The sequence below is a fragment of the Euphorbia lathyris genome, unplaced genomic scaffold, assembly GCF_963576675.1.
Source record: "Euphorbia lathyris unplaced genomic scaffold, ddEupLath1.1 SCAFFOLD_21, whole genome shotgun sequence".
Lineage (NCBI taxonomy): Eukaryota > Viridiplantae > Streptophyta > Magnoliopsida > Malpighiales > Euphorbiaceae > Euphorbia > Euphorbia lathyris.
In genome coordinates this window covers 4,318-31,874 of record NW_027069456.1, presented here as the reverse complement: position 1 = coordinate 31,874, position 27,557 = coordinate 4,318, and the positions used below count along the sequence as shown (strand labels likewise).

General features: G+C 35.8%; 1 pseudogene; it reads left to right on the top strand.

Moving 5' to 3' along the window:
* Positions 1-1,060: 1,060 nt before the first annotated feature.
* On the top strand, positions 1,061-27,557 carry LOC136210428 (uncharacterized; annotated as a pseudogene).

The following is a 27,557-nucleotide window of genomic DNA, read 5'->3' as shown; positions in this document are numbered from 1 at the left end:
ATCAGTCGATGATTGATGGTACCTACATGCGCAGAAGATCCTCGGAAAATGAGCCTCTCGCTATATGGTCCATCCATCACGCTGCAAACAGTAAGATTCAACGCGCAAAAGAATGGTGTACACTGTACAGATGACTTTTGAAGCACCCTATACATAGATTTATTTATTCTTGCAGTGATTAGTAATACAGTATGCATCCGATGTCTTGCTTTGGCAAATGTTCCGTGTTTTCCTCTCTGACGTAATCTTTTCTCGCTTACAAAGATTGAATAGTCGTTTGAGACAGTGTTGTCGTTTTCGTGTTTTATGCACGATTTCCCATAAGATCTAATGTAAAATAGGCGAACTTTTTCGCACAGAACGGCAACACTGGTTCGAGACAGCGTTGCCTAGAGTTACTATATAGGGAGAGTTTTGGCCAAGTGAGTTCATGGAGGGGTCCCAGGTTTCCAAACAATAAACAAGTACCAACCTTCGACCTGCATAATATCTTCTAAATTTCAAATTAAAAACAGGTTTTTAAACTTTTTCAAACTTTAAGTTTCAAATATTCGACTTACCAGTTAGTTGCTTCAAGTTTACACACATTAAAGTTCAGTTTTCCTACTTAAGGATACAAACTAAGTTCATGTTGAACACCTGCACAGTTGGTATTGTTTGTTTGGAAACCTGTGAAGCTCTTATGAAAAGCATTGAGACGACGGAGCCAATCAGAAATGGACGATCTCTTGGCCAAACTCTCTCAATATAGTAACTCTAGCGTTGCCTGGATCGGTAGGCGTTTGCTCTCAGCATTCAACAGGGAAAATGTGCGAAGATACACTGAGAAAAAAAATAACTATTTGATGCAAGTAAACTACCGGCAGTTTGTTTACTATTAAGCACTAAGAAACGAGTAGTTGTATTTTGTATCGCTAGTACCATCCATATGGAACCTCGTGGTTAGCGATGGATTTATTGGTAATAACGATGTATCACTCACTACGATGAATGTATGGCTCAATATGATACTTTTTATGAAAGGTATATAAGTATCGTAGTGAAGGATAAATGTATTACCATGAGCGATGTACAGGGTATCCATGAACATGGGCGCCCATTTGTTGGAATACGGCGGGAGGGGGGAGGGGGGCATTATAAAAAGTCTCAAAAACAGCCCAGTTTTGCCAATTTTTCTTCAATTTCCACTTTCCAAGCCCCCCCCCCCCCCCTTAAGGGCGCCCCACGTCCACACTGAGAGAAAAGAACTCTTTGGAACTGCGGGTTTACTGACAATTTTTTGACTATTGAGTAAATCTGCAATTTCAAGAAAATAACTGGTAATTCCAAGAAAAAACTTTTCATGTCACTAAAAAAAAAAATTGGGTCACAAAAATATATTTTTCTTTGAATTGCCAGTTTTTTTCTTGAAATTGCAGATTTACTCATTAGTCAAAAAATTGCCAGTAAACCCGCAGTTCCAAGGAGTTCTTTTCTCTCAGTGCATGAAGTAGGTCACCACCCATTTTTTAAGGCCACCATTGCATATAAAAATCCTATCCTATCACGTCTTGCATCATTGGAAAGAGTGCGAAAATCTGAGAAATTTGGTGCAAACCGGAAGTTAAATTGCGGACAGTTTGACTGAGAACCTTGCCAGAAGAAGGGTGTGTAGTATACGGCTATACTCCATTTTTCCGGCTATCGGCAAAATATGTTCTCCAAAGTACTATCATGTGAGTTTCATATTACCGGTATCCTGAAAAAAAGTTGCGGTTCTGGTACCACTATGTGGTTGTGTCTACCGCTATGCGGTAATTATCGAACATCATTAATTGTGGTACTCAGAACCGTAGTTTATGGTACTTGTACCATGGTTTAGAGTACTATTACCACAGTCTGTGGTAATTTTATTTTATTTTTAAATTACCACAAACTGCGGTACAAGTACCATAGACTGTGGTTTATGGTACCACCAACGAGGTATACTCTAGAGCGGTGATAGTCGATGATCCGTATGGAATCGGAGGTGCTTGCATGGCTGGCATTTGTTTGCCCCTCCGATTTGTAACCTCAGAATTGAAAACCCCGAATAATTAATAAGTACTTGCTGAAAATGCTTCAAAATAACTGTATTCATTCTTAGAAAATGAAAAGCCATCGACATTTGTTAATTTCAACACTTCCTTTTGATCATTTCAACAAACTATACCTCTCCACCCAATGATTACTAATATTACTGTGTTCATCTTTGTCTCGGCACCACTATTTTTCATTTTTGATAAAATAATATAAAAATAGTGTTAAAATGAATTTATAACAATCGTTTGTCACTTTTCTTAGCATGAATAAAGTCATTTTGAAGCGACTTCAACAATTATTTATTTATTATTTACAGATTTCCATTTTAAGTTAAAAATCGGAGGGCAAACAAATGCCAGCCATGCGAGTACTAGAGTACCTTAATATACAGAGTATAGACAGTCGTGAATCCATATCTGATTGGCTCTTTTCATAAAATGTAGTGGTGCCAACCATTGCAATTCTTCTCAACTTCTTCGTTTGAGAATCTTCTTGAAATTAAAGAAAACATTTTCACTTGATGCTGCTAACAAAAATGATTTATTTTCATTTTCCAAAATGTTTTTGCGCAAGAAAAGTGAGAAAATAATCGTTTGCTTTAATTAACAAATGGTACTCTAACTCATGAGAATGTTGGTATCGCTAGTGAAGAAGAAGAAATGGAAGCTCAACAGGAGTCCAAAAGTCAGAGAAACATTACTCATCAAGCCAATCAGGAGCCTGGATGAGCGGTGTTCTTCTGAGGTTTGGACTCCTGTTGGAGCTCCATGTGCCGGATTGTCTATACTCTGTATATTAAGGTACTCTAGCGAGCACCACCCCAGCACAGACTATCACTGCTCTAGAGTATACCTCGTTGGGTACCACAAGTAGTGGTGTTCGATATAAGCCGCATAGTGGTATCACAAGCGCAACTTTTTCCCCGTTTATAGGGTCATTTCCTGTCTCGCTAGAGGCCTGAAATGTGGGCGCTGCCGAGATAGTAGGTTGATAGCAGTGACGGCTCCAAGATGTGAATCTGGCGAGGCTACAGGTAAAATTCATTATCTTCAAATGACGAAACAAAGACTGTTGTAGGGGCGCCACAGTGCAGTGACACGTGGACAAAAGTCCGAAAACTGACCATCAGGTATGGTTTTTTTTATTGATCTGGCGTATTGGGTGGGAAACACCGTGTCCATTTCCACTATTGTTTTTCTCAAATCGCACGAGCAGCGGGGAGGGGGTCATGATAGATAAGAGACATCCGTGCTACTGCTGGAGCGGTGCGTAACTGCACCGCATCGTGTCATCAACGACAACACGTCATATCTTGTTTACACGTTGTGCGGAGCTCCCGAAAATGGATATACTCACCACAGGTAAGCTTTTCCTTGTCTAGTTATATTTATTTCCTTTTTTACATCAAATTTCTATTTTATCTAGCTGTTTTTTAGAGGCAGGTTTGGCCTCATGTTTTTCATTTCATATTACAATGCTTAAAGGTGTATAACTAAAATATATAAAAATATATAAGTCCAGTTTTGACGTATTTTGTAACAAATTTAATGTAGATTCAGTATCTCTTTTCGTTACCTGCACAAACTTGCACATTTCTGAGTTACAATGGTTTTTTCGTTGCAGGTCCGTCTCTGAAATACCGCGATTTGTTTGATTTATGGGTCTCCGCAAAGGAAGATGACAGAGTAAACATCATTAAACAAAAATTTATTGAAGCTTATAACTTAAAGGATATAGATGACGTCAACCTACGGACATTTTGTCGCTTAGTATGTTCCAACATTAATTCTAAATGGAGGGAAGAGGTTCCGTTCGAAACAGAATATTCTTAATTACGAACATGGATTTTTAGAATCGAAAATTACATTACCTGCTAACTTATTACTGAAAACTTTGAATTGTGCTATGAATAAGGACAAAGAAAAATCATACACCACTGGTAGACTTCAAAAAGCTTTCATCGACTCGTCTGATAAGACAAAAAAACGCAGAGTTCAGCATTTAGTAGCGAGCGTCAGTGCTGAAGAATTACAATACGCCGCTAGCATTTCAAATCCACCTATGTGTATTACAACTAGTGACAAAAAATTATCTCTACATCAGACTCTCGCGCTTTGTCTTGACTTAGATTTGTCTGAACGTAAGTTTAATATCTTAAGGGATCTTATATTAATAGTGTCCATGAAGGAACCATCCAAAGTTTGTACAGTCTAAATCAATTTAAGAAACAATTTTTCCCGAAAATGTCTAGCCTCTCAATTGTATCTGTTGAATTAAGTGTCCAAGATATGTTAGATAAAACAATCGAAAGTATTTTTCACATAATCCGAGATGAAATAAATAGTATTGATTCATCTGAGTTAGTTTTAATTATGCAAGTGGGGTATGGATGGCAGTTCTGGGCATAGCACATACAAAACAGTCATTTGAAGATTCCGATCAGACAGATGAATCCCTGTTTTTTATTGCCTTCGTTCCCCTCTTGCTAAAAGATAAAATTTCTGGTACTATCATTTGGAAAAACCCAAAATCTTCTTCATCCCTTTATTGTAGGCCTATAAAGTTTGTTTTTGCTAAGGAAACTTCGGAGCTTATTTGTGAGGAGTATACTAAATTTGAAAAATTATTTGAGACTGATATCAAAAACTGTACTGTTAAGACTGATAATAGTAAGAATTTAGATGTTAGTTACCAATTTCATTTAACAATGATCGACGGCAGTGTTTGCAGTAAAATTACCGATACCAAATCTTGTGCAAATTGCTATATCTGTGGTGCTAAACCTAGTGATATGAATAAGAAAAATGTTGATACTTTGATTCCCGATTCAGAAAAATATAAATTTGGACTTTCAAGCCTTCATTGCTGGATTAGGTTCTTGGAAATGTTGTCTTAGTATTTCATTTCGGTTGCCAATTAAGCAGTGGAGAGTCACTAAAGAATTTCAGCCCCTTGTTAAGGCAAGAAAAGAAACCATTCAATATAATTTCAGACAAATTATAGGACTGAATATTTCAAAACCAAAGCATTCCCATGGCTCCACAAATGACGGAAACACAGCTAGGACCTTTTTTAAGAATTACAAAGTAAGTGGGCAACTTACAGGTCTTAATGAGCAATTAATACACTCAATTTTTATACACTCTTAAGACTTTTAAATTGTAAAAGAAAGATAGATTTACAAAAATTTAAAAAACTGACTGATGAAACGTTGACTTTATACCTAAATGAGTATCCTTGGTATAACATGCCCATGACCGTCCACAAAATTTTAATTCATGGGCATGAAGTCATGGCCCAATTTGAGGTGCCAATAGGTGAAATGGCTGAAGACTGTTTAGAAGCAAGACACAAAGAAATTCGTAAGGAGAGACTATCCCATACTAGAAAAACGTCCAGAGAAGAAACTAATGTCGATTTAATGAACCGATTAGTAATTACGTCAGACCCTTTCCTTGCATCATTCAGAAAAGTAATAGGAAAAAAAAATAAAACACCTTTTGACTGTGATATTGAACATTATATTTTAGAAACCCCGCCAATACATGTTGTAGCCGGAGTTGATATTTCAGAATGCCTCGAAACTGATGACGACGAATAAGCAAATTTTTTAAGAAATTACTATACGGAGGAAATAAAAAAAAAAAATAACGCTCCTTTTAATGAGAGCTTGTACTTGAAATATTTCTAGGAAGTTAAAATAACTTTTTAATGTTGTTCCTATTATTGTTATTATGATACCCAGTCCTTACTATTAATTCAGTATTAGTGGAGTATTAGTCACATTGTCTTTTTGTTTTAGTTATATTTATGTTAATTTTTCTGTGATCTTTTTTCTCCATTAATTTTACTTTGTTATTCTTTTTTTTTCATTTTTCTAAGATTATTTTTATTAGTAGGTATTTTTAATTGACATGATTGGTTCAGGAATTGTTAATTTAGTCATTTTTAAATCTCTGAAGGCGTACCATTTACCCTCGAATGAACTTATCTCCTCTTCAATTTTGTGATTAATAATAATGTGTGATTATCTACATACTTTTCTTACTGCCTACGTACTTCATTGTATAAGGTTTCGTTAGTGCCTATACCTATTTGTATATTGTGTGTTCATTATTTAATGTTAAAGCTCAACTTTTTCAATTGCCTTTATTTCTAGTGGTTAAGAGAAATTAAAAAAAAACTTGGTGCCATTTATAATGAGATATATCGTCTCTTCTGCCTTAGATATTATGTGAAAATTTAGTTCCAAACCATGAAGTTATCAGATTCTTTCAAATATGTTTTGTGTATAAATTTTTATTTTTATGAATGTGTTACCTAAATCATTGACTGGATACAAAATGTGTAAGTTATTTTATTTTTGTTACGTTATAGAGGTTGTTGTTGTTTTTTTTTTTTTTTTTAATAAAATAATATGTCAGAGGCACATAGTATAGTCTCTTTACTTTTATTTTCTTAATTCATCGATATTTCGCGCTTACTCTGGACTTGAAATAATTCAGCCCTTAAATTATAAGTTTTTTTTGCAGTTATTTTTCTATAAACTTTTGGAGGTTTTAAATCAATATTTAAATATGAAAATATGGGAACATATATTACAATTCAAAAAATAAGGATTTTGCTAGCATTTTTTTTTAATTAGGTATATCTATTTTATGATATATTACATAAAAAATAGTAGCAAAACCATGACTCTTTGAAATTTGTATTATATACTCCTTAATTATTTTGTTAGATTTAATTGCTTTTCCTAGTAATAGCATATTTAATAATGTTTTATTGTTCGGTTTAGACGAAAATTTCTTGTACAAGGAAAAGGGGAAAGGTGGATAGACTTCCTTCTTCCGAATGAAATTCAAAATTCGTTTTAAACTCTCCGTTTGCCGCTAAAAGTGTTAAAAACCGAGGTTTAAAGGAATTTTCTTTCATGTAAACGTTCTTGGTAGATCTTGCAAACATTCTAGAACCTATTTACTTTTTTAATTCGATACATTATAAGAAATTAATTCAGTTTTTTCTGCAAATTATATGTGCACTTCTAATACTTCAATTTTTTAGCATCAATTCATGCCCCTCCCCCCCTTGACGGTACCCCACAACTTTTTCGTTACTACAGCGTGTAGAGGATAATATTGTCTACAATTGGTCCAAGTTTCAACATTTTATCGGTTTCCGTTCAGGAGTTATGAGTTTTGTCCCGAGCGCCCATAAGCAAAAGCACTGCGGGGCGTCCAACTATTGGATTAATCGGATAATCGATTATTGGAACAATCTATTGTGGCGATTAATCGGTACTCAACAATCGGTTAATCGATTAATAATCGGAATTTGATTTCGTGTTTTTTGAGTTGCAATAAATTGTCAAATTCAACTTCGTCGAAAGCACTATATTGCCCTGTTGAAGACTTAGGGCCGAATTTTAACACGCTACTTGAAACGCGCTCGACTCGAAAATTACTTGACATACACTCGAAAAGTGGGATGCGCAATTTTTTAACACACCACCGAAAGTGGGATGCGCAATTTTAACACACCACTCGAGACTTCCTCAACAGAATTTACTTCCAGTTTCCTTGAGATTCACTTCACATGCTCTCAAGGAGGCAAAATATCCACATTTACTCAAGTAAGGTTAGGACCAGACTTGAGTGGAGTTCGAGTCAAGGAAAAATCAAGTCAAGAAAAATTTTAAGTCGAGGAAGTTTCAAGTTGAGGGAAACTCAAGCCAAGTAAAATTCAAGTCAAGTAAGCTTCAAGTACGTTTCAAGTGGTGTGTTAAAATTCGGCCCCTAAAAGGTTCTCTTTCAAACATTAGATCAATACTGGGTGTAACAAAATTCGACTGACACAGACTTTTAGGGGTGAAAATTTGACAGACAAACTATTAGAGGTGATTCTTGAGTTCAAGATAACACTATTGTTTTACTATGAACAAGTGTTCGATAACGCACCTTTTCCAAGCTACAGCTGTTTGAAAGAGCGAAAATTCGATTATTCATTATATTACTGCGCCCTTAATTTTTAATCAAAGCTAAATAAAATAGGTTTTTAATTTATTTTCTGTAGGGATGTGCGAAGCAGCATCCGCTTCGTATTTGCTTCGTTTTTAAACGCTTCGTGATTGCGAATCGCGCGTTTTCTAAATTACCGCGCATCCGGTTCTAACTTCTTTACGCTCATTGCCGCCGCCGCGTGTTTTCCCCCGCGTGTAGTGCCGAGCCCGACTTTTTCGACGAATTTTTTTTTGTAAATTTTGACTGTTCGTTTTTTTTAAAAATTCCGCTTCGCACATCTCTATAATTGTCTGTGCTCTATTTCACATTTTGACTTGGAAACAGAGTGAGATTAATTCTAAGACGAGTCAAGGGTCATGTCATGTAGCTTTTCTTCGAATTTTATGCGACTTTCTTTTTTTACATGTGGCGAACCGTTTCCGAGAAAAGTTAGCGCTATGTTGTAGAAACAGCAATCAATATTGGCCTTATCGGGTGAAATGTCCGATGTCGGTTTAGATACAGAGAGGTGAACCATCGTTTCCGACTAATTTTAGGTCGCTGAATTTGAAAATGATAACCGTTTTGCTCGATTAGCTCGTAGTTTTGCATTATGCATTCATAATTTAAGGGACGACTTTAGTTTTCGTCAGAGTAACTGATCATCGCTATGCCCATTTAATTGAGAAAAATATTGAATTTCGTATAGCTGCCAAAAGGAAAATGTCTTTTGTCATAAGCAACCATAGGTATTATGAAGAATGAATGCTGAAAATGGGTGGGGGGGGGGGCGAGGAAAGCAAAAGTGTAAACTTTTAAAGTAACATAAGACTGGAAATTGCGATTTTTTTAAGCGGCTGCGAATCTCAAACAACAGCCACACTCTTGTCCAATTATATTCATAAGGACACATTTCATAAAATAGACCGCAACAACCCCTGTAATAACTTGAATATAATTAAACACGTGTTGGACTGTTTTTTTTTTTAAGTTTTGCTACCGTTTTTGGAAAAATGGCAGCGGAAACTTTTTTTAAACACCCTGTACCAGGTCTCAACTCCTAACTAATCTAAAGGAAGAAAATGATGGGGACTTTTATAGGGGTTTTACCCTCCTCCTTAGGTTGCACCATTCCTTTCTGCGTTACGTACTATCGTACGATTTAAAACTGACGGTATGTCAGGGATGCAACCACGTTTTTACATTTAGATTTCATGTGTACAAAACGGTTGAACACCCGGACTTACCGTCAGTTTTGAATCGCACGAGTACCAGATGGTTTTTTTATATTCAATCGACGCTGTTATTTGTATTATGTATATTTATTTACCTTTTATTTTGTCTATTTTTATAGGTTTATCCGGGGCGGGTAAGACATCCGTTTCTTTTGAACTGGAAGCTTATCTGGTATCCCGAGGGATTCCAGCTTACGGATTGGACGGGGACAATATTCGAACGGGTTTAAATAAAAACCTAGGTTTCTCTAAGGAGGACCGAGAAGAAAATATCCGGAGGGTGGCCGAAGTAGCTAGACTGTTTGCTGACAGTGGGGTCGTCACACTTTGCAGTTTTGTATCCCCCTTCTCTGCAGACCGACAATTGGCAAGGGATATTCATGTCGAGAATGATCTACCCTTCTTCGAGGTCTTCGTTGATACCCCACTTAACATTTGCGAAAAGAGGGATGTCAAGGGCTTATATAAGAAAAGCACGCCAAGGCACTATCAAAGGTACGAAATTCTGATAATCAGTTCCTTGGGAATTTTCGAAGAGTTTTCCGATGGCTTATTTTACAGGGTATACCTAATTTTCTTGGGTCACTCTAGATTTTTGTATAAAAGCCCTATAAATAAGTGTGTTTGTCAAAGTAGGTATAAGTGTTGCCAGATTGTTGGGAAAAGGCTGTGGTGTTTTCACATAGTTCAATGTGAAACGCACAGCTTTTTTCCTTAAATCTGGCAACTCCCAAGTAGCAGTTATCAACGAAAAAGTTGGAAATTTCTTGCAACTTTCTTGTCAGAATATTGCCATTTTTTAATAACATTTGGCCATATTCCAACAATATTCTTGCAAGATTATTGATGAGAAATTCATCCTTCCTTTTTGGCACATCCTTAAAAAAATATCGAAGTCCGGGATGATATTCTGGCAAGAAAACTATCGCCTTCAAATGAGACATACTATAGGCAAATATCACTACAGATAAATATCGGAAGAATTGGCAATTTTCTTACGATTTTCAAATCGATCGAATTTTGACAAGAATATGACAACTTTCTTATCATGTCTTGCAACTTTCTCGCTGAAAATATTACTAGTTGCAATAAAAATAGAGGTGCGTGAAGTTAGCTCGCCACTTCGCGGAACAAACTTCAAAAATATGGCAGGAAGTTAGTTCCGAGTTTGTTACAGTTCGTTCCATCATTTCCAGCGAAGACCGGCAAACCAGTTCTCGAAAAATGGCGGTTAACGAAATGGCGAGCCAACTTCACGCCCAGTTCGCCAATTTATCAAAAAGGACACTGGGAGTTTGTTCCAAGGGACAGGAGGTTAGTTCCGAGTTTGTTACAGTTTGTTCCACCATTTTCAGCGAAGACCGACAAACCAGTTCTCGAAAAATGGTGACTAACGAAATGGCGAGCTAACTTCACGCCAGTTCGCCACTTTGTCAAAAAAAATTGCTGGGAGTTTGTTCCAACATGCAGGAGGTTAGTTCCGAGTTTGTTCCCTCCAACGCACTTTACAGAATTCAAATCGGATCAACCGTTAAGGTTTTATGCCCGAAATAGAAAATGGCGGGAAAATCTGTTCCCGCCAGTTTGCCACATAATAAAAAAAAATTGCTGGGAGTTTGTTCCAAGGGACAGGAGGTTAGTTCCGAGTTTGTTACAGTTTGTTCCACCATTTTCAGCGAAGACCGACAAACCAGTTCTCGAAATATGGTGACTAACAAAATGGCGAGCCAACTTCACGCCAGTTCGCCACTTTGTCAAAAAAGTCGCTGGGAGTTTGTTCCAACATGCAGGAGGTTTGTTCCGTCCAACGCACTTTACAGAATTCAAATCGGATCAACCGTTAAGGTTTTATGCCCGAAATAGAAAATGGCGGGAAAATCTGTTCCCGCCAGTTCGCCACTTGATAAAAAAAAATTGCTGGGAGTTTCTTCCAAGGGAGAGGAGGTTAGTTCCGAGTTTCTTCTGTCCAACGCATTTTACAGAATTCAAATCGGATCAACCGTTAAGGTTTTAGGTTCCAAAACAAAATGGCGAGCCAACTTCACGCCAGTTCGCCACTTTGTCAAAAAAATTGCTGGGAGTTTGTTCCAACATGCAGGAGGTTAGTTCCGAGTTTGTTCCGTCCAACGCACTTTACAGAATTCAAATCGGATCAAGCGTTAAGGTTTTATGCCCGAAATAGAAAATGGCCGGAAAATCAGTCCACCATTTTCTATTTTGAGCCTAAATCCTTAACAGTTGATCCGATTCGAATTCTGTAAAGTTCGTTGGACGGAACATACTCGGAACTAACCTCCTGTCCCTTGGAACAAACTCCCAGCGATTTTTTTTATTAAGTGGGGAACTGGCAGGAACAGATTTTCCCGCCATTTTCTATTTCGGGCATAAAACCTTAACGGTTGATCCGATTTAATTCTGTAATGTGCGTTGGACGGAACAAACTCGGAACTAACCTCCTGTCACTTAGAACAAACTCCCAGTATCTTTTTTGATAACTTGGCGAACTGGACGTGAAGTTGGCTCGCCATTTCGTTAACCGCCATTTTTCGAGAACTGGTTTGCCGGTCTTTGCTGGAAATGATGGAACAAACTGTAACAAACTCGGAACTGACTTCCTTCCATATTTTCGAAGTTTGTTCCGCGAAGTGGCGAAACAACTTCTGGGGACTTAAAAAGGTGTGTATTATTGCAAGAATCTTGCCGACTTTACTACTTCCCAAGTAGAATTTTTCAACGAAAAAGTTGCAACTTTCTTGTTAGAATATTGCCATTTCTTAAAAACATTTGTCCATATTCCAACAATATTCTTGTCACACAAGAAAATTGCAAGAAAACTGGTGTATTATTGCAAGAATCTTGCAAGCTATGCTACATGGGCGTTGGGCTATGATGGGTACACGGAGAGAAGAGTTGGGGACAGAGCCGCTATTGTTGACGTCAATCTTTGGTGAGTGTGTCATCAAACATGTTGGTTATTTTTTATCAAACTTGACCTCTCCGTCTTTGCAACAAAGATCGTATGTACCTACTAATAATTGTATGTAAAATTGGGCAGTTAAGCTCATTATACAGTGTCCATGAAATAGCTTACCCCCTATTTTCCGAGAGTGCCTTTGCACAGAAAAATCTAACCCCGATCTTCTATCATGTGATGCATCGTTTGAAAGAGCGCAAAAATCTGAGCAATTTGGTACTAAACTGGAAGTCGTTATTGTTACCTATTCGTTTTTGAGATATTGAAGTATGAAGTTCAATTTTGCTAAGCTAAGTGGCAACCTACTTTATGAACGCCCTGTATACCTACACCTATCCATATATGAGCCATTTATCAATATTTGCCTCTGCCCTTCCCTCAAAAGTGTATAATGTTCCTTCAAATGCTCTATACGCAACAAATGTGCACAGCATAAAACTCCCAAGAAGCCAACGCTTTTCTGTATTCCAATAATCCTCAGCAATGGGTCAGTAAAGTAGGTCAGAACTGGAGCTTTATATTTTATGTATTCTACTCAAAATTTTACGTAGAAAACTATGCACAAAACAGAAAATTTCAAAATGTACTCTGGAAAAAAGTGTTTGAAATTTGCACGATTTCAAACTCCCCTCGCCAATTGACGAGTGAGGTCATCGAAGAGCGTTCATTTTTGGGCGACTACGAGAGTTTTTTAAGTATTCCAAGTTCTATAAACAAAAACATTTAATTCAATAATGGGCAAAAGAACATTTGATGGATTCGTCAAAGATTCGACTCCTTTAGCCCAAAAATGAACGCTCGTCGTTTTTGCGAGAGGGGAGTTTGGAATCGCCCAAATTTCAAACACTTTTTTCAGAGTACATTTTGAAATTTTCTGTTTCGTGCATCGTTTTCTTCATAAAATTTTAAGAATACATATACTATAAAGCTCCAGTTCTGACCTACTTTACTGACCCATTATGTAGATATCTTGTTACAAATACATTGAAGCAATAGAAACACAAAAAAATGGGTATAACAATTTACAAGGCTAGAAATATAATAAAATATAAAAACTGAAATATTTTGGGTGAGTCACCTGCCACCAATTATCGACCAGAAAACATTAAGAAGTTAAAGAAATTAGTCTATTAGTTAAATAAGTATTTGTTATTTTTGACTCGGTAATAAGTTCTCAAGGACAAAATGTTTGTACCTAATTTTAATGAACAAATAAACAAGTCAGTGTTTTCTTGTTTAAATTTTGATTCAACTTTTTCACAGGTTTTACTGGCGTGGACCAGGAATATCAAAAACCTGAGTGTCCAAATTTAGTTGTTAAAACCGAGGACTGTAGTATTGAAGAAACATGTATGAAAGTTGTCGATTTACTGGAAAAACATGTAAGTATCATTTATGCTATAGCTCCTTTTTCGTCATATTTTATTTTCCTGTTAATCGGAAATTGGGTATATTTTTTAAAAAGATATGAACGAGTAATCAATCTAAGATATAGGTACCTACCTACTTATACAAATAATTTCTTACCAAGCTTTTTCGACCTTTTGTTTGGTAGGTATAGTCACCAGACGTTTCGACCTGCATAGATGCCATCTTCAGTGGTATTCATTTATTAAGACTGTAACATGTTTTATATTATGGTACTAATAAATATAGATACAGTATGAGACTTTCAACATAAATAGAAATAATTACCTACTGTAATCGTTAAAAATGCTTGAGAAAATTCGCGTAGCATTTTTGCGTAATTATAAGACGCTCACAGTTGCGTCCTCAACTTTGCCTCAATTGAAGAAGCTCCATTTTAAATACGTAAGGGTGGGGGAGAGTTTGAGGAGGGGTTTGGGGAAGAAGTAAAACAGTTGTTAATTTTGATTGGTTTTTTTGAGCGATTGGATAAAAAACTTGATTTTTGTGTACAATATGAATGCGATAGGTAGTTTATTGATGGAATAATATAAATTGATGACAATTTATCAGAGGTTTTGAGAAAAAATTTAGGTAGGTTTCTAAGCTACGTTGTGTAGTTGAGGCGGTATTCAGAGACGCATTTTAAGGTTAAGGAGCTTCTCAAGGGTTGAGGAGTCATAAGAAATACATTGCTTCCTCTTACTTGAGAAGCTATTCAATATATCCTCGACCTTAAAACACGTCTCTGAATACTGCCCTTAGTCTCAAAAGTTCCAAGCGACCTCAAATCTCTACGCCTCAACATCTCAGCTATTTCAAAAGCATGCGTCAAATTTTCAAGGATAAAAGGTCGTTTTTAATGCCGTCAACCAGCATACCCAAGTAGCATTATTCAACAAAAAAATTGCAAGTTTCTTGTCAGAATATTGCCATTTTTTAACAATATTTGGCCATATTCCAACAATATTCTTGCAAGAAAATTGGAAGATTATTGGTGAGAAAATTCATCCTTCCTTTTTGGCTCATTTTCCTTTGAAAAATATCGAATTGCGAGACAATATTCTCGCAAGAAAATTGGCGCCTTCAAATGAGACATATAGGCGCGAATATCATTACGCATAAAAATTGCAAGAATTTGTAATTTTCTTACAATTTTCAAATCGATCAAATTTTGACCAGAATACGGCAATTTTCTTATCATATATTGCAGCTTTCTTGCTGACAATATTACAAGTTGCAATAAAAATAGTGTATTATTGCAAGAATCTATGCTTTTCGAAAGTAGAATTTTTCATCGAAAAAGTTGCAACTTTCTTGTCAGAATATTGCCATTTTTTAACAACACTTGGCCATATTCCAACAATATTCTTGTCGCACAAGAAAGTTGCAAGAGAAATAGTGTATTATTGCAAGAATCTTGCAAGCTATGTTACTTGGGTATGTACGAAATTTAATAATCTGCCAAGAAACAATTGAGACGTATACCTATGTGAGATCGCTTAAAACTCCAAAAATACTGCCACTATTTTTTAAACATACCACTTTATGGTAACTGGCTTGCTTGCCCTCCTGTTGTAACTCCTTTTTTTAAGTCACACGTATACCTACTTAGGTATGTGGCTAATTAGATACACTGGTTTGTTTGCAGAGAGGAGAAATATTAACTTTGAATATTTTCACAGATAGACTCTTAATTGTTAAAGCAAAAAAAAATTACTTTTATCTCTGCTTGCAATTTTGCATAGTAGCGACTCAGCTTTCTGAACTGTTGTAAACTTTGTTTTTTCTATCTAAAAAGTTTTTTAGTTTAGAGAAAGCAAGTACTAGGTAGGTATGGTTGTAAATTTTTTCTTCTGCTATTATTTGGAATGTTTATTCATACATTTTTTCAGGACATCATTCCTAAGAGAAAAGATTCCTGTGGCATCATTCCAGAATTATTTGTCTCCAACAATGGAATTTCTATAGCCAAAACAGAAGCAATGGAGTTACCACGCCTGGATATTTCTGTTGTTGATCTGCAGTGGGTACAAGTTTTGGCGGAGGGTTGGGCAACACCGTTAAAAGGCTTCATGACAGAGGATCAATTCCTTCAGGTTTGTTTTATTTTGAATGAGAGAAGGAATTTACTTTCCCCAGTTTACCAATGCCACATTTTCACTATAAGTAGTTATACTTCATTGCATCCAAGTTGCTCGCAACATCATACAAATCAAATAGGTCGTGATAAAAAATAAAAGCTGATTCCCAATTTTCAAATTGGGTCGAATGATAGACATACTGAATAATGCGCACCCACAAACATCTATCCAAAAACATTATTTTCACTTTCAAACTCAATTTTCGCACATTACATCATAACGTATGAATATTGTTAGAAACATCTTGGAATGCTCATACATTTGTGCATACGTGGAATTTGTCCACATGGCTGTTTACATATAAAATAAAAATCAAATTTGGTGAGATCAAAAATTGGTCCTTATCTGTATATCGTCTCTATTTTGAAACACGAGGAATTCATAAACATTTACAACTAGATCAGAAAACTCTTTAACTCAGAATACTTCTAGATTAGGCACCTACTTAATGCATACAGTGAAAACAGGATATAACAAACTTCATTACAAGACATTTTCTGCAATACTTCATATGTTGAATCAATTTGTTTATAACGAATTGAACTTTGGACCGGTGAATTTTTTTGTGTCTGATTTTTACGATAGTTCTATTTTTAAATGTTTTAATTAAAGTTTTAATAACAAGGCTTATGCTTAAAATGATTTTCCACATATCATAGCTTTCTGTTTATACTTTTTCCGGCATATTTTTAGATTTTTTCAAAAATTCTTATGTCTTAATATTCCAGATGATCAGGCTTTTTATGATAAAAAAATTAAATTTTAATGTGTTGAACTTTGTCTTAATGTTTTCAGACTCTCCATTTCAACAGTTTGGCAGACGACGTAAATCTATCGGTAGCAATAGTTTTACCTGTTTCAAACGAAGATAAGGATAGGCTTTTTGGGTGTGGTGCTTTTACACTCTGGCACAACGAGAAGCCCTACGCCATTATGCGTGCACCTTCCTTTTACCCTCATCCGAAAGAAGAAAGGGTTGCCCGCCAGTTTGGTACCACTCATAAGGATCATCCATGTATAAAAGTGAGCAATTTAATATTTTTCGGCAATAGTATTTTGTATTTTTTTCATTGTTCTGTAAAAACCTTGGTATAAAGTTGAATGATAGTTTTTCTGTTTTGTAATTCGATTTAAAGTTCTGTCACTTTGAAGAAAATTTTGCATCTTATTGTTGAGTGAGTGTAAGGGCCAAATTTTGATTCACTCCTTGAAACTTCCTTGACTTGAGATTTCCTTCATTCCTCCTCAGGAATAGGGATTTCAATGTAGTCAAAGAGAACTCAAGGAAATCTCAAGTCAAGGAAGATTCAAGGAGTGTCAGAAAATTTGGCCCTCAGACTCTAGTTGAAGCAGGAATGTTTCAGAATATACTGCACGAAGCAGATTTCTTCAATCAGAGGAGGAGATATAGTTGACCTCCCCTCGTAGAAGTCCAACAATAACAGTTTTAAAACTGTTTGATAACAGAAATGTGGAATACCCCGTGTAGCATTTTTCAACAAAAAAATTACTTGCAACTTTCTTGTCAGGATAGGCTGTTCTTGTTTCTTTCTTGTCTTTTTCTTATTTCCTTTTTTCTAGCCTTGTTATACCCATTTATTTCGTTGTTTTTTCCATTTCTTGTCAGCATATTGCCATTTTTTAACAACACTTGACCGTATTCCAACAATATTCTTGGAAGAAAATTGGAAGATTTTTGGTGAGAAAATTCTTCCTTCCCTTTTTTGCTCATCCTTCAAAAAATATCAAAGTCCGGTACGATATTCTCGCAAGAAAACTGGTGCCTTCAAATGAGACATATTACCATATACCAAATTCTGGTTACTGCTTGATCGGCCGTCCTATACCTTAAATTGATGGTTCGGTATGTTGAAGTTGGAACAAAACCCTTTGACTGATGAGGAGATTCGTCAAACCATTACATGCCCAATTCGGCAAAAAGCTTGCGTGAGTAAAATTGGTTGCCATGCAGAATATGTTTTGGCTCTATTGATCTAGCTTTACTTGCTTTTTTATAAGGAGTAAAATAAGAGGAAAGCAGTTTCTCATCTGAGCTGATTTTACCAATGGAACAACCTGATTTTGGACAAGTTTTAGTGAAAAAATGAAACTACTAATTACAAGGTGAATGCAAGTTTATTTTTCATCTTAATCCTATCAGCTTAGATTTTTTTTTATGATCATGCTATTATTTTATCTTAGATGATCTACGAGAGCGGAGACTGGTTGGTTGGTGGTGAGTTAGAAGTTTTGGAGCGGATACAGTGGAATGATGGATTAGACCAATACCGTCTCACTCCCAACGAGTTGCGTGCCCAATTCAAAACTATGGATGCAGACGCTGTTTTTGCTTTTCAGCTTAGGAATCCGATCCACAATGGACACGCTCTTCTTATGCAGGTAATTTTTTTGTTACAAAACAAAGGTTTATCTTGGTTCAAAGAAGTGAAAAAGCAATTTTTTTATGGTCATCTTTCATTTACCATGTCGATAACCCAAAACAGTTCATTTTTAAGAGGTGATAAAATGATGCATAAAAAGTATTGAACAATTTATTACTAGTTGTTTTTTTTATTAACAATAAGTAAAGAAAAATAATTTTTAAACATATACAGGGTGTTTAAAAATGATGTGCATTAAGTTTAAGAGTGTATTTTAGAGGTAAAAACAAGACTTTTTTCCCTATTAACATACGTCCAGAAATACCTCCATTTTGCGCTAGAGCCTGCCGTAGTGGCAGAAAAATAACAGCTTTTATTTAATTGCGGCAAAAGTTACCAACGAATGGTCACACAAATGAGGTTACCTACCCAATTTTTGGCGTAGAGTTCATTTATGTGCCTAAAAAAATTATTAAAAAACTACAAGGGTGTTTTTAGGGTGTACCGTGTTTTGAAATGCAAAAATTTTGTTTCCAATCAACCTTTTACACCACACGCCCGAGTACCCAGTAAATCAGCAATGTTTTGACAATATTTTGAATATGTTGTTCACCTTGTGAAAATGTTGTCTTGTAAATGTTTAATAGAAAATATTTAAAAAACATTTTGACAAGCTTTTGTAGTAAACATTTTTAAAAAACTTTGTAGACAATGTTTCAACAACCTTTTCATAAGGTTATTTAAAAAACTTTATGTTAAATGTTTGTCACAATATTGTCACAATGTTATCATAATATTTACATGCCATAACTTTTACGACAATCTTTTAAGAACCTTTATGACAATGTAAAGACAATCCCTAAAAGTTCACATAACAACACTCCCAAAAAGTTTTCGCAAGTTTTTCAAAACATTGCCAAAACATAACCGACAATATTTTCAAAAGTTTTTAACAACATTAATTGATTTGCTGGGTATACTCGCGTTGCAGAAAGTGCTCTCCCAGGCCCACGCCCGAGTATACTTGGTTTTTTCGAATTTTTTCTCATTACTTCTTCTCCACTTTTTACTAATGGTTTGGCTCACTATCCTGTTACAATCATTTCTTTCTGTTTCGTTGGTGATTAGCAACATTTTTCCGTGGTTTTTTCTAGACCTTTATAATAGAATTTTTTTTTTTTGAGTGTTTCGAAGTCAATTTGTATGATTTTCCATTCTTAACCTGGACCTGGGAACACCCAAGTAGCATAGATTGCAATATCTTGCAAGAATGTGGAAGAAATATTGCAATTTTTTGGTGTCGCAAGAATGTTGCCATATTCTTGCCATATTTTGGTTGATTTGAAAATTGCAATTATTTTGCAATAATTCTTGTTGCCTGTCTGTCAGTTTTGAAGGTGTCGATTTGTTGGAAGAAAGTTGCCACAATGTTGTAATAAATTTCAACTTCGGTTGGCATCGCTAGTTGCCTAATCTTTCCCTTTATACAAAGGAACTCTACCGGCCACCGGTGAGTATTGGTGCATTTTTGTGGCCTAAATAATATTTTTTATCCTAAAAGAAAAAAAAATAGCCAAAAAGTTCATTTTTGTGGCTAAAATAATTTTTTCACAGAAAATGTTGCAATATATTGCAAGAATCGACCAGAAAAAGCGGCCACATGTTAGTCAAATATGACAATATTCTGACAAAAAAGTTGCAATATATTGCAATTTTTACGTTGCAAAATGCTACTTGGGCAGGGGGTACGCAGCTGAATTCCTAACCTGCAGCTCGATCATTTACTTCAATAGTTACAGGCGATAGTTACAGCTTAACGATCTATGGACCGAAAGATGTCCAACCATTTACTTCGTAACTAATGAATAGATCGATACTTGTGACCTAACTATTAGATAGTTACGGAGGTCACCATCAGCCAATCACAAGCTGTCTCAGAGTCACATGATCAGCGTAAAATATGAAGAAGAAGAACTAGGTTCAAAGCAATCCTAACCTCAATCTTAATTGTCAACTACTCGCATTAATTATTTGAACCTGCGTGGTTTTCTTCTAAAGAAAGCAATGTTTTATTCTTAAACTTATTTGAAGGGACAAAATTCACCCCCCACAAACAAGGGAATTCAGCCATTTTTAATTTCGAATTGATAGTTAGAGCGTAAATTATCACCTTCGGAGTGATAGATATGTAACTATCGCTATAACTATGACCGTTAAGTCTATGGTCGCCGCGATAACGATGCGATAGATACAGACCGTGTAACTATCAAGGTCAATAGTTACGAAAAGTAAATGATCAAGCTGTCGGAGTGTAAAGGGTCAAGATTTAGAAAAATAAACAACAAAATCAAAGAGAGAAAATAAAAATGAAGAACTTTGGTCTTCTCCATTTTTTCCGTAGGATGCTCAGCTTTTCAGATAATCAGGAAGAGGAGGAAAAATCGGATGCTATAATAAGAGCTTACATGGAAGTCATACAAAGTACAGTTTGACTGAATGACTACTCCATTGGAGAACGATATATTAAACACTATGCCCACCAAATATTGTTCAGACCAACAAGCAAACCAGAGACATGTTTCATCCCTTTTCGGCTTCATCAGTGCAATGCAGCTGTTGATTGAAACATTGAACGTTATGAGAAAGCATAATGAAGCAATTCCAAAATTACTCAATGAGATTCCAGCTTATATTTGGTTTGCTTATGCAATCTAAAGTGAAAATAGGACAACTGAACCTCTGTTGTTAAAATACAAGCAAAAGATGGGTCGATCAGGGTAAAAGCATCATGTAAAAAGTTTTTTTTTTATTTTACCAACAGAACTTAAAAAGTTGGTCCGGCATGCTGGACAAACACTTTCTCCCAATCATGACCAACAAACAGTCCTGATGTATAGTGTGCAGTGAATCAAAATTCAGCTTGAATGGTAAAAAAGCGGAACTCCCATTTTTCGCCATTTAATTGACCGTGATCTTAGATTTTCGTGTGAATTTTGGGAACGTAATGTCAAAGTCGTTTTTACAGGGACAAAATACAACCGGAAACCAAGTTTCATTCATATTTCCCAGTAAATGAGTGGGAAATAACAGAAACTCCAAATTATCAGCCTTTTTTATGCCGCCATCTTAAATTTGTGTGGGTATTTTGGAGAACCCGTGATAAATTCGTTTTTCCCACGACAAAATGCCCGTAAACCAAATTTCATTCAAATTGCGTGGTAAATTAATGAAAACACCGTTTTCCGCCATAGATAAGGACTTCCGGTTTGTGCAGATAATTTTCATTTTCCATACCCTTTCTAACAACGTATCACTCGATGGGGGTTGTTTTTGAAAAAAAAAAAAAACTAAGCCCCCCCCCCCCCCCGAAGGTGAGGGAAAATCTGACCCCCCCCCCCCCCTAAAGGGAGTTTTATCAAACCAAAATGCTATTCTCTAACTATTCAGAATTATTACCATTTTTAATGTGCCCTTTTTACCCCATTTTCACACCGTAACTATCCATCAATACTTTTAATGGAGAAATGATGTGGCTATGCTATTCAGGCTATAGATAATATCCCAATTATAAAGAAAATCCTTTCAACGGTAGGTTTTTGGACGTTTCCCTCCCTTTCCTCCTGCAACTAGAGTTTAGGAGTTTACCTAGAAAAATGAGGTAATGGAGCTATAAATTCCCATTAGTAGACTAGACAATAATTACAAATAATATTTTAATTTACAAAGTAGCAAAAATTGTAGAGTATATAATAATCGCCGCGCTGCCCAAGAGAAAATGCTACTTTTTTGGCATTTTTCACCCTAACTCCCTTAGAACTTGAGTATTTGAGTTTTCCTGGCCAAATGAGCTATTAAAGCTTTTAAAGCCCATTAGGAGGGATTCATATACTAAATTTAAGCAAAATCCTTGGAGCCATTTTTGAGAAAAATGTGAAAAACTCCTTTTTTCAGCCTGTTTTGGTCTTTTTAGGGCTATAGTACTCCGTAAAATGCTCAAATGTCAAAAAATTTGAAAACAAAAAAATCGTCTGGTGGAAATGGGCTGATACACCCCCGTACGAAATTTGGATGAGTTCGGAGCAATAGTTTAGGAGTTACAGCCCCGGACGGACAGACGGACAGACAGACATCCAATGAAAATATATTTCTAAGGCCTGGTAAGGCCTTAATGGTTGAACTATATTCAAAAGTCACATTTAAATTTCTTACTACATAGTATAAGTGATGTTAATTTATATTTAGTCTTGAAAAAAATGAATTTTATGAGTCAGGAGAGGTCATGATGCGCTGGAAAAATCATCCAAAATTGAAGCGCCATCGCAATACTTTCTCAATTTCTAACTTCGTTAGTTGTGAGAAAGTAAAAAGTAAAGAGAGTATTTGATAGCTTATCTGAAACACTTTGGTTGTCTTTTAAATTGTAAATGCATTGCTTTCAGCAGGAAGGTCTCAGTTTTGAGAAAACAGATTTGAAGTTTAATTGCTCTGTAAGACTGTATTATGTAACATATTTTAAATATACTATGTAATATTATTTTGAAGCTGTCCTGCTAAAAATTTTCCTCACCATTTTTCCATGCCGCAAGGAAATCACTTGGAAATCAGGGTTGTCACTGTTGGTGTGATTTTCGAAAAAATTTGATTTAAAGTTATAAATTTGACTTTTGCTTACAATTCTATGACGTAAAAGCTTTTATAAGCTTATATTCAAACATTGATTATTTATCAAATGTAGTCTTTATGAAGCATGTTAATTTTCTAAATAAAAAAAAGCGAAATGGCAACGCTTATTTCCATGCGGCATAGAAAATTGGCAAGAAACATTTTTAGCTTGTTGATTCTGAACTTCAAACTTTTTGAATATTACATTGATGCTAGTTGTATTCAAAATTACCCATCGTTTAATTTTTTTTAGGATGTGGGTAGGTTCTTTGTTGCTTAATGAGGATGGGATATTTTAAATTGTTAACAGAAAATAACAATGGGAATTGAGAATGATTGCAAACGTGATTTCACTCCAACAGTAGTGACGTCATGCAATCCTTCTTTGATTTCCCGCCATTGCGAGAATTCAAATTCGGAGCTTCATTTCCAGCCTCATTTTGCTCCATTGAGGAGTGATTTTTGAATGCTTTTATTGCGCTTAATCGTTTTTTCGTGAGTTTAACCAAAGGAAATGATTATTTACACATCAAAATTCCAACCTTGTTTACAGACCCATTATTGCTTCATTTTTCTGAATATGTAGTTGATTCCAATTTTTGCACGGTTTGATTTTTGTAGGATACAAATCGCAAACTGCTGGATCGCGGATTCAAGAAACCGGTTTTACTATTACATCCACTTGGTGGCTGGACAAAAGACGATGATGTTCCATTAGAGGTGCGGATTGAACAGCACAAAGCTGTGTTGAACGAAGGAATCTTAAATCCTGATTCCACTCTTCTGGCAATATTTCCATCACCGATGATGTATGCTGGACCCACTGAAGTAAGTTCAAACATAAATGTAGTTTGTGCATAGGTACCTTAAGATGTACACTGAATGGTTTTATCAAATGGCTCTAATTTTTAAAAAACTAAAAACCATCTGAATCTTTAACCCTTGCAACTCCAGCTAAAATATACCTGGCAGCCTCCCTAGCTCCACGACTGTTTTCACAGGTTTGGATGAGAACATTTACTTTTTTGACTATAACTCTGAAATTCTGGCTTTGGGGCTCCTGCAGTGTTGCCAGATGATACGGCTTTTCCCATTTAAACATATGGAGAAAGCCATATCATCTGGCAACAGTGGGCTCCTGTAACTTGTAAAAAAATTTTTTGAAGGGTTTTATGTAAATGAATTGACACTTTTTTTACTGATAAGTTTTATATTTTACTTCTGTATATTTTTTGAAGCAATTTCCGGGGTGTAAACCCGGTTTTCATGTCGGACCGGTCCGACATGTGATTGGAATGGGATTATTTCAATGTCGGACCTGATCCGACATATGAGTGGTAAGGGTTAAGATTGCGAGGAAATAGCTAAAGGTTATTATGCAGTGTACGCCTTTGAAAATTTTGTATAGAATTTTTCCAAATGGTAAATAATTGATCGTAAGAATACGGGTGTAGTCAGCTAGGCTGTGTACAGTCAAGGCAACTTCAATGAACTTGCTTTTAACACAATTCTGCTTTTAAGAATCAAACTTCCGTTACCCATGGTAAAGCCATGTATATTGGAATACAGGCTTATAATAAAAATGAAGGTAACAATGTAGATTCCTAGAAATTCTTGAAAAATTAACTTCACTGCAGCTATGCAGTAGAGCCCCATGCAAGTGCAACGTGTATTTTGTTTGTTTAAACATAATGTAAAAAATATTACATTCATTTCTTTTTATGTTCATAGTACATGCATAGAGACCTGAAGATTTTTCATTTTCAGTCCCTCCCCTTCCGTCATTTTAAGGTCTGGTTTGTTTAAACTCCTTCACAGTTTGGTGTATACAACAATCTGTGAAAATATGTGGTGCAACTGGATACACCATGAAATAAAGGCGTTTACAGCGACAGTAAACAATGCAGAGGAATTTGAGCAAAATCGTCAGGTTATACACTTGTAACATATAGATTCAGATTGATTTTGACCTTTCAACTTCGATTTGTACTGCAATCATTAAATTTAGTTTCTTTGTTAATCTCCTTGTTGTTTTTCATTTATTTATTCATTCGTTCATCCATTCATCCATCAATTAATTCACTAGGTATATATATTTATGTATTTTCTCAAATGTTTTACCAGGTTCAGTGGCATGCCAAAGCTAGGATGGCTGCTGGTGCTAACTTTTACATTGTTGGTCGGGATCCAGCTGGAATTACCCACCCTGAATATCCCTCCAAGAACCTATATGACCCGACTCATGGCTCACGGCTACTGTCCATGGCGCCAGGTCTTTCAGAATTAGAAATCCTTCCTTTCAGAGTAGCTGCTTATGATAAAAAATCAAACAAAATGGACTTCTTTGATCCCTCAAGAAAAGAAGATTTTGATTTCATTTCAGGCACAAGAATGAGAGGTAATTGTTTGATTGTTCATTAATTTTACTCTTTTTGCATGATTATTATCTTATGTTTTTGGAGTTCTGAAAGATTGGAAGACCTCCGTCCAGAACAGACCTTGCTGAAAAAAACATTTAGGCAAAAGATACTAAAAAAATATCAGAAACTAGAGGCTTGTGGCCGCTTCGTGGCCTTCGAATGCATCTAAATGCATCAAAATATGGTCCAAATAACAAAAAAATAAATTAACCCAGTATTAGGAATTTTAGCCACCATATTAGTTCAGCAATATCTTGGATTTAATTTTTTGTTAAAAACTAAAGTATTTTAAGTCCAAATACCTATTCGACATAAATTTGGGGATTGCTTGATACAACAGCATTGCTTACAGTAACTATAAAATAGAAAAAAAGTGTTAAGAAAGATTGGGTGACATTCGTCCAGAACAGACTTTGCTGGAAAAAACATTAAGGCAAAAGATACTTGAAAAATATCTAAAAAGTATGCTTGATATAACTGCATTGCTTACAGTAATTATAAAATAGAAGAAAATGTTCAGAAAGACCGCAACCAATCTTGCAATTTTCTTGAAAGAATATTTTTGGAATATGGTCAAGTGTTTTAAAATGAATAATTTTTAGGGCTGTGTGAACCTTGATTTTTAAGTTCGAACCGAACCCGAACCGAATCTTGCAAAAGGTTCTCGAACCGGAACCGAACCGAACCGAACCTTTTCTTAAAAAAACCTTTATTATCTTATTTTCTGACCGCGGGATTGATCAGGTAATAGAACGGTTGATATGGATGCATATGATACTGAATTAGCTGTAATTTGGTTGAAAATTTTTGAAGATTTGTGTTAATAATTACGAAATAATTAGGTAGCCCAAAACACAATTTAGTAAAAAATGAATGAACAAAAATATAAACTTCATCATCATAATCGTCAAGATCCATCACTGATAATGGAATATTTGAGGCGCCTAGTATCAAAACCTGCGATCTCCAAAAAAAACTAAAATTTTCACAAAAAAATATCCAACGGTTCTATTATAAAAAAATAAAATATAAGCGGAAATTTTGAAACGTTGGAATAGAGATTGCAGGTTTTGATACTAGGCGCCTGATTTGCAGGAAAATAAGATAACACAACGTAAAGAAGATAACACAATAAATACAGCGATAAGATAACACAACTTAGTAAACAGGTAGATAACCCGGTAATCACAATGATGTAAAAACGGGATAAGAGAAAGTGATCTGCAGAATTGTTGATAAAACTGATTTGGAAGCTTTGGGTGAGATAAGGAGGATTGCAGGGAAAAGATAAGAGAATGCACGCGCCGAGCTGGTTGGTGAATGGGGAGAGGCGGAGTAAAGATATAATTAGCGCAGTGTTGCATTTTCACGGCAGATTATAAGCGGATTTTTTTTTAAAATTTGTAGTAGCTTCAGACAAGAAAAAAAAACGCTTTTTTGTAGTTTTCCTTGAAAATAACTTTAATCCACACTACAGAAATTCGTAAGTCATGGGAAAATAGATGCAAAACGGAAACCCTGCAGTTGAAAAGAGAACGTAGGCGTGATTTCTTGAAACAGTGGACTTACTCATTTTGACCGATAACAACAAAGCTGCATCAATCCGCTCAGCGCCTTTCGACCATTAGGAGCACATTTGGAGTTGTTTTGAATGCCGTCGGAGACTGAGGTTTTGTACGATAGTGGCCTTGGGAATGCGAAGATAACAGATAACCCTCTCTCACTTCATTTCCAGCGTTGCCATATGTACTCGAATCCGAATCTCCCGCACGCATTCTGACTGGTAAAAGGATTTCGTAATGGATCTGGCATCTTAGCACCTTTATCCGTTTACGCGCCGCCCGAATAATTGTGCTAAGTTGTTGTTTATTTACTACAGGTCAGATTCAAAAACATTGCATTAGAGATCGCACGGAAACTCCGACAGATTTTTACGTGTGTTGCATCCGATAAACAGCCTGGAAACGGATTATTATCGCGCCTAAGATCCGTAAGACGAAAAAACGTTAAATTTGAAAATGGTTCGTAAAAGTTCGAACCTCTGGCTCGGGGACGAACCAAACCTGAACCGAACGTCCGGTTCGAACCTCCGACTGGTTCGCACAGCCCTAATAATTTTCATGTTGTAAGCTCAGTACTTATGTTTTTCAAAATATACATTACTCTGTCTTTTCAGGATTTGCTCGATCTGGAACTGAGCCTCCTCCGGGGTTTATGTCTCCTAAAGCTTGGGCAGTATTAGCGGAGTTCTACAAATCCAAGAAAGATCAAGTCTGA